Source organism: Hakea prostrata, chromosome 3 (assembly GCF_041222555.1).
Source record: "Hakea prostrata isolate BN-2017 chromosome 3, UWA_Hpros_2, whole genome shotgun sequence".
NCBI classification, from domain to species: domain Eukaryota; kingdom Viridiplantae; phylum Streptophyta; class Magnoliopsida; order Proteales; family Proteaceae; genus Hakea; species Hakea prostrata.
The window spans coordinates 65860747-65875709 of record NC_142602.1 but is presented as its reverse complement, the minus strand read 5'-3'; positions in this window follow the sequence as shown (position 1 = coordinate 65875709).

Here is a 14963-nt window from a genome sequence, read left to right as displayed (position 1 = left end):
AAAAAAAAAATAAAGAGATGATTTTATTCTCTATTGATATATGTGCAAATATATTTACTTGTATGTTGCACTATGCGTATATGACAACCTTGGGTTGTGTTGGAAGAATTTTCTTGTTGATTACACTTTGTTGTAATCATATGAGGTTGCATGTTGCAAATTCATCAAGTGGATTTAGACTATGTTGATTAAGGAAATCCATAGTTGGCCATGAAAAGGGTCGTAAGAGATGAATGATGTAGCATAATTCATGCAATCTAATTCATTAGAGTTGTGTGCAAGGTGCTTATGACTTACATATGGAGTACATACCAAATATATAAGGTTATAAAACTTTATATATATTAAACCCGAATTGTGGGGGGGGGGGTTATGTGAATTTTCATGAAAAAATGAAAAGATTTGAGATCACGGCAGTCATGTGATAGATGACTTCTTTATCAGTTTATGACTGAAAGTAATGGATCTCGTAAAAATCCTTCAAATTAGAAGGTGGTAACCAAATTCATGATAGAATTTGAGTTTGTAGCCTTGGATAAATGTATGGCAAAGAGGCCAAACGGCAATGGAACTTCTAAGAAGATATTCCCGAGTTGGGTATATATGAGGTTATTTTTAAGGCATTCTAGTGGTTAATATTTGGTCCATTGAATTGTTATGGACTTATTATATGGATGATCATCCGGTTTAAACCACTATGATACTCTCAACTTGACCGCACCCATCCGTATGTATTAGTTGCTTAAACTGCATTATTGATCATGATGGGTTTGAGAGGTGCAAGTTAAAGTTGTTTATACTATAAGAGATGTGAGGCATAGTCTCTTAATGGTTAGTGCACTTAAAATTTGTGGAGTCCATTCATGGACAGAATATGTTGATGCTCCATTAGTAGTAACTTGACAATTATGAAAGTGTATGCGCATACCTACAGACTGCCTCTATTTATAAATTTTATCGGCGTGGTTTTGCAAAATTGTTTTATCAATAGTAAAAACTTATCTATTTTCATCTCGAATTTTTGCAAAACCAGTCTTGTTTTGTTATGCCAGTTTTGTATTTTGAGTTCCCTAATTAGTTTGGAACTTTTGGTAATTGTCAAGGCAAGCTGAAAAGAAAGCTACGAGGCTTGCTAGAAGACAAGTTAGAAAGCAAGCTAGATGGCGAGCATCTCGTGTAGGAATGGACTGTATAGCTGATCAGCTTCATACTAGAGATTTATATATCTTGAAGTTACACGGGCAAATGAAATTTGTTTTGGTTTCTAGCATCTCTTATGCTTGCTATATGTATAGCTAAGCTTTTATTAAGAGAATGCAGAATGCGATGTATAACAGTGAGTCAAGACTCATATGTCGTTGACATAATACTGTTGGCTAATTGATCTCGAATGAAGTCATTACGCGTGACTATGTAAGGTCAAAAGGGAAGGATTGCAGATCCGATGACTAAAGGTTGAATTGAGATCAAGTTAACCAAACATCAAGAGGAATGGGACTCAAGCCTATGATGAATAGGTTGATTACAGTGGACACCTAACCTAGTTGACTGGAGATCCCAAGATCTAGGTTCAATAGGACAACTAAACTGTAATGACCAAGTAAGATCACTGTGGGGGTTCGTCCTCTACCCATTCCTAAGATGAAAACAGTGATACCCGTATGGAATAGGTTAAGCTTATGCTTTTAATGATTCTTACGCATTGGACAAACGTTGGATCCGAGCGAAGTAATGCGGGTTACTCTTAAGTAAGAAATCACCTATGTGAGAGAGAAGAGGGGCCGCTTCAAAGGAGAATTGTGAGGGCTCAATTCTCTAGAAACTCTCGCAGAACCAGGACGATGTCCACGGCCAAAACGGACATAACCATGAGAACTGTAATTGTGTTAGGGGAATGTCTGTGTGGAGTATATCATCATTTACATAAATGGCAGACAGTTCAAGAACATCGCGTCTACTGATCAGCTAGTAAATTAAATATACATTCACAAGGGAAGGTTCAAAGGCAAAACCTACCTATCCTATGCAGGCTTTCACCGTAGAATTCTATCACTTTGTCGGTCGTTGTTTATTTTGTTTTTCGTCGTCATTTTCATTCATGTGGGGGATTGTTGGAATATGCTCTTTGAGCATGAGTGAATGTGAATGAAAATCATTCATATGGAGAGTTTGTGGAAATAAATGAATTTGTGGAAATATGTGCATAGAATACCAATGGACTATTTGGTGATTCATTGCACTAAGAAATGTCATGAATGAAGGGTTATGGGAATACCTATGGACTATTGGGTGTTTCATCTCCCAAGGAGAATTCATGAATGGAGGTTATGAGACCTCTTATTTCCTATCAAACAAACTTCTCATTTCCCTATTGTGATTAATGGAGGATTTATGGGACTCTTGATTTCCCAAGAAAACCTCTCACTTCCTAGCTTGTGATTAAAGTCTAAAGCTTTTCATTTCCCATAACTTATTCATTAAGTTTGGTAATAAGTGGTTATGGCTTTTCATATGTCAAGCTAGTTAAAGAGACATTGTTCACATCTATATATAGGGATCCCTCCTGGATGAAGATGAGTTGTTGTTTTGGGATATTTTCTTTCTTGTATTTGAAGAATTTTTGCTAAAGAGCTTTGAAAGTTTTCATAGTGTTTTGGGGTTCTTGTTAATGGTTGATTGAAGAAGGTTGATTGAAGCTCTTCCTTTGGCGAGAAGAAAGTTTTTGGGTTAATTCCTTCCTTCTATTTTAGAGTCTTGCTAAAGTTCTTTGAGTCTTGTTATTTTGTGGTGTTCCGGTGATAGAAGGAAGGCACATGTCAAGTTCGTCGTTGCGATATACTTTGTGCTAAGTACATCGTTGTTCGTCGTTGTATCCTGGGAGACAGACGTCGGTTGAATCCTCAAGCACACTGTGGAGGGGACGAATCTGTTTTAAGGAAAGCGTTTGACGCGCCTCGACGGTTTTCCTTTACTCTTCTTTTCCGGTTCAAGTTTTGTCTTTTTTCGGATCTTCTCTTAATTCTTTGTTCCCCTTATTATATTATCAATTTTGGCTAACAGTTAATCCAACCTTTAACTTTGCCTACTTTGCCTACAATTACTAATGCCTCCTTATTAAGCTCTGTTAGTTTATTGTTGATGTGGCATCTCTATTGTTTTTCAAAATCTCAAAAATAATCTTGTAATTATCTTCTTATTTTTTTTTTTGTCAAGTTATAATGCTACCCTTATTAACTATGGAAAAAAAATTAATTTTAAATTAACTTTTCTTTTTTAAAAAAGTAACCACCAAATAAAGGAAAGATGTGAGTTTTCTTCTCTAAAAAGAAATTACCAAATAAAGGAAGATGTAATTAAATAAAACTTAAAATAGAAACTAAAATATTAAGAAAGATTAAATTTAATTCAAAGTTGAAAATTTAAAAATTACTTAATATATGCTGACCATTATGCATGTTGCCAAATTTTCTATCAATTAGCAATTTATATGCTAATTTATTTGTAAAAGTTCCATCATTGTGATTATGAAAAATTTAAGTGAAATGTGAGAGTTTCAACAACCATAAGTATATGGTTCTACCAAATCCAAAACTAATTTTAAAATATAAGATTTTAATAATACAATTGACATTCAATATAGTTTTTATAAATGAGGGTAATATCATATTTTTTTATTTCTTAATTCTAATGAAGAACAAAAATAGACATTTCATATGTGATGTTAATAGTTACTTAATATTTTTAGAAGTTGGGGGTAATAGTAATTTTATAAAAAAAAAAGGTTGATTAGTAATAAAACCAAAATATAATAAAAAAATAATAATTATCTCAAAAATAAAAGTAGATTGAAGAACAAAGAAAGATAAGGAAACAGAGATATTGACAGGAGAGTAACTACAAAGAAAAAAATATAGGAGAAGTTGTAGAAGAAGACCAATATTTTACTAATATTCGGTTTTAATGAGAGAATTGTAGGTGATGTGATTGCATATTTGGATGTCATGTGTCAATTTTAAATTAATAGACATCAATGATAGTCAATGCCGCCTATTCCTCAAAAGTGAATTTCAGTTTATCCGCGATTTTAGATTCCACACGAGCCGTACTGTTGAAAATTGTCTTGTAGTCTTGGCCACTTTGATGGAATTTTCTAAGCTTTTAACACCATCATCTGAAATTGAATGAGTTAGAAGTACATTTACTCTTGATATAATTGTAATTCAGACATCCGTGTCTTCATGGATGAGCAAGAGAAGCTGGAGTTATTAATATAAGAGCTTGCATTTTTTTTTTGGTACTGGTGTTTTTTTTAATACTGTAAATTTAATACCGTCCATAAGTCGAACCCATAACCTCTCCACTGAGAGCTTGCATATTAGGTTATGATTTCCACTTAATAAGTCGAACCCATATCTCTCCACTGAGAGCTTGCATATTGGATTGTGATTTCCGCTTAACAATTTTCTACTCATATCTAGATACAGTGTGATGAGTTTCTGATTCTGAAGAGCATTGCATGATCAACTAGAGATAGCAAATTAAAAAGGTTATTGAAGGATTCCTTAGGCAGGAAAGTCAAGACATGTGTAATTGCCACAATATATATCACCTTCCATCCAAGGAATGAATTGGCATTTCTATTTGTGTTTCACCTATTAAGTGATATAGTTAGATCATCTCCAACTGTGGTGAGATTTTGTCGCTGGTTTTTCAAATTTCAAAAATCAAAATAAGTATGCGGTGCGATTACCCATGTAACATAAATATAAAATTGATAAAAATAATATAAAAATTTCTTACAAAAAGTACAAAACGTCATTCAGTCATGTAAGAGTATAATATAATAATATTATTTAAACAAAAATCTGTCTTTAACTCTCTCTCTCTCCCACCTTTGTTGTTCGTCGTTCCTAACATCTCCGGCTATCCTCTTGCAAGTATTTTTTTTCCAAGGGCAAGTTTTCTCTCTCTCCTTTTCTCTTTTTTTCTCACGGCGACGCACGGTCGGAGACGGCCGGCGGCAATAATCGGCGGAATCTAACTCATCTCGTTTCGAAGCAACCTTTCGGTTCACTCAGTAACAAAATTCACCGAAAAATAGTTCCATGCTTCCATCCACTGTTGAGATGAGACAATCGGCAATCTAGATTACGCAAATCGTGCCAAAAATATCTAGAATAAGCCGTAGATCAGTAGTTTGTTCACAGTTGTTGGTGCCATGTACTCTTTTCTTCTCTATAAAGTGTAAATGGGTTTTTCTATGTTAATACTCCATGTATGTATGAAGTGTAATGCTCGTTGTAGACCACTAAGATAAAATAGAAGAGGGAAATAGAATTCTAATCCAAAAATTTCAGTCTCAGCTGACTCAGTAGCTGGAGATCTTGCATAAGACTGTCGCAGATTCTGTATCACCAAGAGCAGCAACTAAAAGAAATGGAGGAAGATATGCAGTCCTTCGACTCCATAAAAGTCCAGATGAGTGCAAAACTTCCAGATGTAATCATGTGTTTCAGAGTTATTTACCTGTTTCCTCCTTCTAGATAGTTACTTAAAGTATTGTAGAAGACTACTTGAATGAAGCCTTTTTGACCTGATGAATATAAAAAATAATATATAAGAAAATAAACAAATAAAAACTCAATATCATAAACCCTAAACTCTGCACTTACGTAGATGGTAAAAATTCTCCAAGATATTCCTTCTTTCCTGATTATTCTTTTTCCTTTAAATCACTTCTTCCATTATCCAACGACCCTAACTAAAATTCAATATCAGAAAACCATTGACCTTTTTTACAATTTCTTTCTTAATTAAAAATAAAATAAATTAAATTAAAGAAAAACATTGAATTTCTTTTATAATTTCTTTTATAATTTTTTTCTTAATTAAAAAAATAAGAGGATAATTATTGTTTCTCCCTTGTGCATAGTTGATGTTGAATCTAAAAGATTTACAGGATCTGGTCATACTTTGATTTTATTATTACTTTATTTCTATACTTTTTAAAATTGGTAATTCAACCTTTAACTTTGTCTACAATTACTAATGACTCCCTACCGTTAAGCTCCGTTTAATTTACTAATGATGTGGCATCTATATATTTTTTTCAAAATCTCAAAAATAATCTTGCAATTATCTTCTTACTTATTTAATTTTTTGTCAAGTTATAAGACTATCCTTAATTAACTAAGGAAAAAAATTAACTTTAAATTAACTTATTTTTTTAAAAAAAGAAACAACTAAATAAAAGAAATATGTGATTTTTCTTCTCTAAAAAGAAATCACCAAATAAAGAAAATATGTAATTAAATAAAAACTAAAATATTAAGAAATATCAAATTTAATTTAAAATTTGAAATTGAAAATTACCTAATATATGTTGACCATTATGTATGTTACCCAATTTTCTATCAATTAGCAACTTATATAATAATTTGTTTGTAAAACTTCCATCTTTTTTATTATGAAAAATTTAAGTGAAATGTGAGAATTTCAACAACCATAAGTATATGGTACCACCAAATTCAAAATTAATTTTAAAATATAAGATTTTAAAGATATAATTGACATTCAATATATCTTTTATAAATGAATTTCAATTTATCTGCGTGATGCATCCAAAATCTGCTCAGCCCTTAGATCTTCTGAGAATGACCTGCAAAACAAAGCGTCAGATGGGCCCGACCGCTGGGGTCGGGAGTCCACCTCTGAAGGCTAAGTCAGTTGAACCGCTGGGGTCGGGAGTCCACCTCCGAAAGTTAAGTCAGTTGATGAACTTAATCACAAATGGCTCTGCTAGAACACAGAGCTAATGAATGAATAACTGGAATACGATTCAAATAGTAAGCATCTAAGTGTTTTCGTTTGTCCCCACCTTGTGAATGGGTGATGTCTTATATAGAGTGTACCTTCGAATATTCTTCGTTGGATGTATTTGAGCCTTCTTCGGATAATCGTTGGATCTTATTAGATAGATCCCTTGAGTGATAGACTTCTACTAGTTTGGACTAGTAGAGGACTCCTAGAATAACCCGATTGTTATTTGGTGGTTATCCATATGATAGCGATGATTAACAGCCGTCGAATTCTGCTAGCCGTCATTAGGTTAATTAACCCGCTTCAAAAGTATTGGATTAGGGCGTGCTTGTGGCTGATTTAGTTTTCTTCATCAGCAAGCTATCTCCTGAACCATGCTTGCTCGGAAACGAGTCGATTTCCTTCTTCTCGACTGGAGTCGAGGGTCGAACCAAGAATGAACCAAGTTCAATCATATTTTCTCCGTATCACCGCGATTCTAGATTCCAAGCGAGCTGTGTACTCAGCGCCACTTTGCCAGAGTTCTCAATATTGGGCTTGGCCCACCTAGTATTTGTTATTGGACTCCACAAAACCTAAGCATTTCGGCCCAGCATTCCAGACCCGGCTAAAGAAAAGCTTAGCCCCGCCCAAGAGCGAAACACCATTTTGGTAATTAAAAAAAAATTGGAACTTTGAAAACAATAAAATAAACGGAAATTTAACAGCGTTACAATTAAACGACGAGGCGGGATTTTGAGATTTTGAAGGCTTTATAGTTTTGGATTTTTTCTCACTTCTTTTGGTCTTACGTACAAACTCAAAACTCCATGAGTTCCAACGAAGAGTTTTCCTTTCACATTTTGCAAAGTTCCATCACACATCCCTAAAGAGCCAAGTAAATGATATCCTTACGCGATGATTTATTCAACACCAGATTATGATCTGATAACTTATCAATTTAAGATCGATCAAAGCTGTTAATACTTTGTATTAAAAGTAACGTCCATTGCGTGACAAAGGAAAACTTTCTCTATTTTCAAACACCTATGGCACCTCTTGATACATGGTTTTATTGCACATCTATAAAATTAAATTTGAGTTTCTTTTTGGATGTGAGGTTCATCAGACTGTCGAGTCTGAGTCATTTTTCTTCATACATATTGTGCAGAACCCAGTTTGAATATTGATAAAATAATTTACAAGGTAAGATCTCTAGTGGCTCTCCCACATAGATCCCACATAATACGTGTGGTTAAAAAACGTTAAATCCCCAAACGGCAGGGTGATCCAAACTCCTCAATTATATCCCAAAGAAGTTTTTTATACATAATTTAAATATATAGCTGAATTTCGTCCCTTGCCTCAATAAGGTATGAACTCTTAATCTCATGCCATAAAGTATTAGTCTTTTGTCAACTGAGCCAATTAACCCTTAGGCTGGTTTGTTTGCAAAGATTGAGTGGGAAAAAAGGGGTGAAAAAAAAAAAAATATGTGGATCCCATGTGTAGTGGGGTGAGGAAGAAGAAAATGAAATGAAAATGTTTTGTAGAAAAGTGATAGTGGTGAGTCTCATTTTTTACTTTTTCAAACTTTATCACAACCAAATTTGTAGGGTTTTTGAAAGCCTTGGGTGGGAAAGTTAGCCAGAAAAGTTTCCTTGAATCAAGGAAACTTGTCTCTCACTTTCCTACCCCATGCAACCAAACAATCTACAATTCTAGGATTTAAGAAAAAATAAGAAATTTACACTTTTTTCAAAAAAAATTTCAGCCCACCTTTATTCCAGCAAACAGACGCAGCCTTAAGGTTTATATTATGAAGTGGATCTTTTACCAACCCCCCCGTCCGGGCCGTCGCCAATGTCACCTCTGAGTAGTGCCGGGCCGGTCGCCCCGGGCTATAAGGGGGGGGGCCCTATGGCGGTTTTGTGCGTGCTGAAATCAACCCTTACCCTAAATTCATATTATGAGGCTCAAGTCTTTTGCCAATTGAATCAACTTCTTGAGATTTAGTTAAATCACAATGTATATAAGTAAGGATTTCAATAGTTGGAAAGTAATCTTGGGATTGACAATCAATAGTTGAGTATAAAGTGCAAATGCCTTAAGAAAAGGAAAAAATCAAAGTAATTTTTTGGAAGAAAAAAAAAGTAGGGTAAATTGTCTTACTTTTCTTCGACGATTGTTTATTCAATATGTATTTCGGCAAAACATGTGAAATTATTTTACGTATATACACTTTTGCTCTGAGCTTAAGGAGATTGAGTCTCTTAACTGCATATTATGATGTGTTAGTCTCTATCAATTGAAACTATTCCTTAGACTTAATTCTATCGAGACTTATTATTCCTTGAATTAAGAGTTATCTTAAGAAAAGAAGTGATTGAAAATTTCAACTTTGATCAAGAGAGACTCAAGCTTCTAGCTTCCTCACAATGCATGATATAAAGAGGTTATTAACTTTAATTAGAGGTAAAGTACAATTTTGGGTACTTAAGAGTAGAAATGATGACTGCTTCTAATAATGGAAAAGGAAAAAGAAATTACAAATGATCACGATAATGTATCCAACTATCCATCTACTTTTCTCGGGGTTGGAGAAATTATTAAAGAAAAGTGGGCGTGGGGTCCTCATGTAGGACCCTTGCTTATAACAAATTTATTATCATGTTCTTTCCATGTATTTGCACGTGCTGATTTAGGTGGCATTTGAATTTTTTTTTTTTTTTTTTTTTAATATGAGTTCATTTGGATCAACTATGTATACTTCAATTATATCATTATGATACTTTTAGAGCAAATTACTCAGTACTCACTATATTTGGGACAAAACTCTTGACCACTCCACTATTACCTCATAAATTACATAGGATCTATAAGTAAATTATAAGTTACCTACAGTTAATTTTATTGTTAAAATAAATTATGAAATTTACCCAAATGCTTTTACTTTTATTAAAGATGATCCAACTCAACCCTTAGGTGGGTGAGGGAAAGTCCCTTCACCCATCTTCTACCTCTTTCCGATGAGGGTTTAGTGAAGAAGGAAAATCGTTGTTTGATCATGTAATCCACTACCCACTTCCATGAAGAGAAAGATGAACGCAACTATTGAAGGGTTTGCAAAACCTTCTCCATCGCTTGCTTTAGGGCTAAGTTCACTAATTACAGAGTCCAACACTCATAACTGTCTGGGCAAGGAAGCAGATTCTCCAAAATCTCTATTAGCACAGCTTTGAGCAAATTGTAAAGCAACTTTTCCTCCCATCGAATGCCAAGCCCAACCTCAATATTTCACCAAATTAGCCAAATCTCTTGCTGCATTCACCATGTCATGAGGTGGATCTAATTCAGCCTCAGCTGATTTGCCATGGTTCCTCAAATCAACAACCACCATTCTCCAACTAAGAAGTGATTTGATTCTCAAATCGGTCTCCAATGTCCAAGATGAAACATCTCTTGTGCAAATTCCACGTCGGACGAGCATCAAAGATTGGGCAAAATGCGTCATTCTTCTTTCCTCCATTGGTTTTAGAGATGAGATGGGGGCGGGTTGTGGTTGCCAGTGGGGTGGGGGTCTATTCAGCGGCGATGGTGGGCGGCTTCTAGTGGTGGTGAGCATTTTCTGACAAGGGATGGAAAGAAGATGGGTGACCTACCCACCTAAGGGTTGGATATTGGCAACAGTAAAATAAGGATTTGGGTAATTTTATAATTTATTTTAACAGCAAAGTTCATTGTGGATAACTTGTAATTTACTTGTAAGTTTCATGTAATCTATAAGACAATAGTGGGTGATCAAGAGTATTGCCCCAAATATAGTAGGTGCTGTATAACTTGCTCTGTTTTTATACATAGCTTAAATATATATTAGACTTCAAGAAACTCTTGACCTATAGGTCCTATATTATGAACCTCTGATAGAGCCAGCCTCTTGAGATTTTATATTTGGAAATTTCTTTATTATGATATCGACAAGCTTGGTAGATTAATGAAAGAGCTTTTTCATCCCAAATCTTACTATTCGGATCAACAGATTATATGGTAGCAATACTTTTTTTCTTTTTCTTTCAAAGATATAGTAGCAATCAGAAACAAGATTAGTCTCAATCAACTTCTTTCAAAATAGACCAAGCGTATTTATGAATACTGATTTTCCAAATTTTCAATATTCACCAAATGAGAGATATGTACTTTTATTGGATTAGGCACCAACCTTTTATCTAATTTTCTCAATGATTACTGATTATGGTTCTCAGATCACAAGGCTCGCTATCCAAAATTATCTCTTTTTGTGATTCTGTTGCTCAAAAAGATGTGGGGGCATTTTCAATTACATGCACTTTGTGGTGGGTTCATGTGATTTTTCAAAAACCTTAGGACACACACTCGTAACAAGGAGACAATGAAACATGCATAAATTGAAGGAGTCAAAAGAAACATCAATTAGACCAAGCTCCATGAAGAAAGGGGAGAATTCTCCCATAAATTTTTTTTTTACAATATTTAAGTGAGGGTGTACCTTTGTTTCTTCTTATTACCATAAATGTTCAAAAATTGCTCCCCTCTTAAATATATGATAGAAGAGTGAAGAAAACATTATCCTTTACCGGATTTTTATCCGATCTTGTTCTAACAGATTCCTATTCCCTCCAGTTAGCCGTTAGATGGTAGACATGTGTTTTATTTTAAATTTATGGTGAAGATTATTCCATCTCTTCATCACTCCAACCCTAACTCGTTTTTTGCCTTCTCCCTCTTCACCTTTGGTGATGACGACTCACCACCGACACCGTCGCCACCACCACTAGCATGTCTGCAACAACAATTAACTCCCTTAATGCAAATGATAAAACAGACAAACAATCTCCAAAGAAAATCTCTCCAAGAGCAGAGGATTCATCAATGAATTTTGCCGCATTCCCAGGTAGAGCAGAACCTTAAGAAGATCCCATCTGTTTTGGATATCCCCTCTCTATTTGAGTTAATTATATAATGTATCATGTTTGATTTACAAATCTTCTCCCCCTGCCTTTCTTGGGTTTTCTCTGTCATTGGCGATCTTTCTGTGTTTCTCTTCGTCTTGGAACCTTGTAAAGGAGTATGGTGGTATAGTAGGAGGAAGGAAAGAAGTTCAACATATGAAAATCAAGGAGATTCAAGAGATTGAGAAATTATGTGTTGAGAAATACAAAAGAAATCTGTGGCGTTACCAAGCACAACAATTATGTGTTGAGAAATCCATTTGGAATTCAAGGAAGCTATCAAGGCTCAAACCCAGGTTGTTTCAGAATCAAGGATTTTCTCAGAATTTGTGCTTTTTCTTATGATGGAACCCCAAAGATTTATAAAGCCGTCACTGTGGTGAAGCCATGGATTTAGGAAAAACAACTTCTCACCTTCGCTCCATCTGCTGATTATAAGTGCTCTTCCTCTTTGTACTTGTTACGGTTAGTCCCACATTGGAGCCTTACAAGCTGAAATGTGGGCTTCTATACCTTGGCAAACCCCCACTTGGAAAACCCAATGATACAACCTCGGTTCCACACCATCTGGAAAACCGACTTATCAAGTGGGGGGTTTGCCAAGGTATATCAGCCCACATTTCAGCTTGTAAGGCTCCAATGTGGGACAACCGAACAACCCCACCACAAGACGACGCCCGCGGACCACCAGGCGCCCACCCGGCGGGGGTTCCCCACCCGGGCAGCCCCGCCGGCATCCGGCGTCGGACCAATGTACAACCCGGCCACACCACCTGAAACCGACTACCAAGTCGAGGTTTGCCAAGGTATATCAGCCCACATTTCAGCTTGTAAGGCTCCAATGTGGGACTAACCGTAACATTACCCCACTCTTACAAGACGACGTCCTCGTCGGCCCACTTTAGGCAGCTTTGCTCCGGCAGTGGGGTTTTTTCCCCACTCCGGGCAGCCCTTCTCCTAGGTCGCTCCTCCCGAGTAAGCCATCCGGCAGGTCGGACCAATGATACAACCTCGGTTCCACACCACCTAGAAAACCGGCTTACCAAGTGGAGGTTTGCCAAGGTATATCAGCCCACATTTCAGCTTGTAAGGCTCCATTGTGGGACTAACCGTAACAGTACTCTTAAGGGTTTTTCTCTTCTAGTGATTTTGGTGTTCTCTTTCCCCTTTTTATTTGGGTTTTTATTTGGTCCGGAGTGCTAGTATTTTGTAATGTTGAGGCTTGTGTTTCAAAGGATTTATTGTATAATGAGAAATCTGGGAGATGCTTTTTTGTTGCAAACTTAGGTCGTGGTGGCTATGGTGTCGGTGGTGAGTCGCCGTTGCCAGAGGTGAAGAGGGAGAAGGCAGAAACAAGTTAGGGTTGGAGTGATTAAGAGATGGAATAATCTTCACCATAAATTTAGAATAAAACACATGTCCACCATCTAACGGCTAACTAGAGGGAACAAGACCCTGTCAGAACAGGAGTAGATAAAAATCCATCCTTTACCTATTGAGTCTGGATTGACTCTCCTTCGCAAGATCACATATTGCTTTCTCAACGCTTTTAAATCATAGAATTGGGTGGGATCTACACCTAAATAATAAGGAATTAGAGGCAGGACCACCAACTAATTTTATGGTCTTAAAGCATTAGGGGAGCAATATGTGCTCCTCTGTTCTCCTAATGAGGAGGTGATCTGGACCTACCCATTGGGGTAGAAGATCCCAAATCTCTTGTAAGTGCTCAGGGATAGTTACCCTTCTTAATATATAGTAGAGACGTGTGAATGAAGCACATCTTCTATCCCTGCAAGTGGAAATTTGAACTCCCAAACTCAAACTCCTCTCCAAAAGATAAGACTAAATTTATGAGGGGCATGACCTTCTTACATGAGCCCACAATAATAAATTCATCAAGGAGCCCAATTAATTTTATTTATGGTATTAGATTTCTAAAAGTTTTGAGTAGGTTTAATAGTACTGAAGATGTTTGACCATGGTTGCTTTGGCTCATTTATGATGTGGTTTGTAGTTTACTTTTGAAGTTTGTCTATTTATTGAGCGTTTCTTTCCTTTGTTTTAATTGGTTATTAATTTTATTACAAAAATTACATATGAACTCCTTAAGTTATGATTTTTGTTCTTTATATTTGAAATTTTATATCAAATGCATCCTATTTATTGGATTAATGGAGTTCAATTGATGGCCCAATTAACTATTGTATTTTCAGAATTTCTACAATAGTTAATTGGGCTTAGAATAGGCCAGTGTAGATTATCCCTAATAATTTCATAGGGTAATTAACTATTGTAAGCCCAATTATAATTCTGAAATCAGTAATTATCTCTAATAATTTCAAATGGTATAAATGTGATAATTTGTAAACCCCAGGGTTGTATATATAATTTGTTTTTTTTTTTTTGGGTACATTAATTTGTTATTTTTAATTGAATTCTTAAGGACGTCAACGTAATTTATTTTTGGATAATGCGAAAAGAAACATAAAAAGTGCTCAATACAACCTATCCTGAGTCCATCCCATTCAAAATAGAAAGAAGACAGAGGTCCAAAATGGATAATAATTACCCTCAAAGGAGGGATATCCAATCCGACAGACCCACGAGCCCAAATATGTTTGGCCCATTTACCCATTTGGTAAAAATTGAAAATTTTGAAAAATCAAAGAATGAGGCCCAAGAGGGCCAAGATTTGATTGACATAAAGCCCATTTGGAGCAACTTCCAAGAAGAAGATTTTAAATCGAAGTAGAGACTTTATTTTCCAAAAAAATTCCACATAGATACATTTGGGACATTAAAATAAGGGTTCAACTTAAGTGCTGCGCATGCAGCATTTAATGTGGACCACTGAGTTGCATATGACTACGATCGAATAAGTGGTTGAGGTCGAACTCTCGACCACTCATTTTGCCATTTTTTTGTGTGGTTACAAGTAGGTGGTTGAGAAAGTTAAAAAAGACACTATTGCTGCTTCGTAGAGAACACCCATCGGTGAGAAGGTTAAATACCAATAGTAGTTTTCTCTTTTCTTCGCAATTGTTGCAGAATTTTCTGCAACTATCACAAAAATCTCAATTCTTGGACAGAAATCTGAAATAGATAGATGTAGAAATCTTCAATTCTCGGAAATTTTCTACACATATCGTTATTCATTTTTGGATAGTGTTGCGT